This window comes from Otolemur garnettii, unplaced genomic scaffold (assembly GCF_000181295.1).
Source record: "Otolemur garnettii isolate 467f Iridium unplaced genomic scaffold, OtoGar3 scaffold00130, whole genome shotgun sequence".
Lineage (NCBI taxonomy): Eukaryota > Metazoa > Chordata > Mammalia > Primates > Galagidae > Otolemur > Otolemur garnettii.
The window spans coordinates 5,500,627-5,502,962 of record NW_003852525.1 but is presented as its reverse complement, the minus strand read 5'-3'; positions in this window follow the sequence as shown (position 1 = coordinate 5,502,962).

The window sequence follows — 2,336 nt, the reverse complement described above, 5'->3', positions numbered from 1 at the left end:
AGGCTCATGTTCTCACTAAGCTTCACACTAAACACACCTGACATGGATTCGTCCCATTAATATGAGTCAACTTGGGCCAGAAAACTGAAGTAACTTGCTCAAAGTCCTGGGGATTATAAGTGATATTTACCACTCAGTCTGTCGGATTTAACAGCCTAAATGTTTTGCAGCATTTTACAGGCAGGAGACGGACTCACAGCCTCAGCGTGTATGTCCAGTTCTGGAAACCTGGGGCTGGTCAACAGCAAGGCAGGGCACAGGTTTCAGGAGCCGAGAATCTTCACATGTTCGGCCACGTCACGCCCACCCCACCACATGAGGTCCTGAACATTCCCTGGATGTTGACTGCACAGGGCATGCCCATGTCTGGGCTCAAAGAAATATTCTCCCCCTTCCATGCATGTGTCCATCAGAGTGAACTTGAACTTTAAGGGCAGCTCTGAAGCCACATTCATCCCGAGTCCCTCCCAGATCCTGCCAGGGCAGAGCTAACCTTGGCCGCATTGTTCCCTCAGTGCTCCTCACACTTCCCATGCCTGCTGTTACCAGCACCAGGCTTTGAGGAAGCCCCAAGAAACAGTGAGAGCAACAGCCAAGCTCTGCACAGACCAGGGACTTTACACCGTGTCAGCACCACAGGGAAACAAAGGCTGTTCTATAAAATAAGCTCACACCATTGTGTTTCCCCAAAAATAAGACCTACCCCCCAAATAAGCCCTCGCAGGATTTCTATGCATTTGTTAAATATAAGCCCTATCCCAATAATAAGACCTATTGATGGGTGTGGCTATGCAGCATATCTGCATAGCCCGCCCTGCATTTCTGCTGAGTGGTAAGGAAGACTGGAATACCTTTTCTTTGCCACAGCTCCTTTCTCCAAGCTGTTTGCACTTGCGCTGGTGCGCATGTGGTAACCACAGTCAGAGGCATCCTATTGCACATGTGGGAATGACTAAGGGAACGGAGTTCACACATCAATACTGCCAGCCCCCCTAACAAGGTCGGCTCCCCCTGTCAGGTTCCAGAAGAAGATGACTTAACTGTATTTGAATAAACACAGATTGTTGTATTATACTTAATAAAAATAAGACATCCCCTGAAAATAAGCCCTAGTGTGTATTCTTGAGAAAAAATAAATATAAGACAGTGTCTTATTTTGGGGGAAACATGGTAATACTTGACTAACAGAACTATTGTGAGGATTGGGTAAGTTAATCCATGACACTGGATGGGTTCTCCATGCTCCATAAGTCAGAGTTATGACTGTGAGTGTTGTTAAGAGAAGCACTGACTGAACCAAAGTGTTACCATCACTTTACAGAGTGGGAGGAGGGAGCTCGCTCCTCCCCACCCCACGCTGAGCCCGCCGCAGCTCACAGCCCTCATCGGACTCCCTTAGGAAGCAAGTGCCTCCAGAAGAGGTCACGCAGACCAGCTCAGGGAGTTACAAGTGACACAGTTAGACATCACAGTTACAAATAGGGTCATTTTTCTGATCAACGGTTGATGTCCCAAGAAGGAAAGTAACTTTTTAAGGGTCCCTTAGTGACTCATTAGAAGAACTGGGATAAAAGTCTTAGCATCCTAACCCCGAGGCTGGCGTCCTGGGTTCTGTGACCTCCCCTGAGCATGGCCACCCCTGTGCCGAGCATGGCCCTCTCTGAGAGTGTGTGCGGCCGAGGAGCTCAGCATTCTGGGCCTGTGGTGTGGTGACTGTGTGACCTGGAGGAAGTTTTTAAATCTCCCTGTGCCTTGGTTTTATCTTGGCAAGATGAAGCTATAATATGGGACTGTTAGTCAAGGTCAAGTGAAGTGGCACAGAAGCTTTGGTCGCCCAGTGTTGGTTTTCTTTGGCAATTCCCTGAAGCCATCAAAGGCATCAGCTGCCTGTTGCTGCTCCCAGGCAGGTGAGGGAGGGGAGGGCAGAGGAGCTTAGAGAGGGCCTGTGGGAGCCAGACTGGGAGAGTGGGAGGGTGAGCAGGGCAGAGGGAGGAGGTCATGGAGTGGCAGGTTGGATGTAATGAAGAGACGCCAAACTCCAGGTCTTCTACCACTGACCAGCACTGACGGGCGAGGACTGGGTCCAGTCACCCCTCTGGACCTTTCCACCTGCAGGTCCTAACCCTGCATATGGTGTGGAGTCCATACCCAGGAATCCCAGTAGAATGGGCAGGCCCGTGAGTGAACAAATGTGTGTGGGTCCAGGACACTGGGTCCTGATTACCTGCAGAGCGCAGGGTGCAGTGGGTGGTGAGCTGAGTTGGGGTCAGAGGGGCAGCCTTGACCTAGGAGCCATGGTAGGAGTCCTGACACCAGGGAAGCCAGTGGATGCCGCT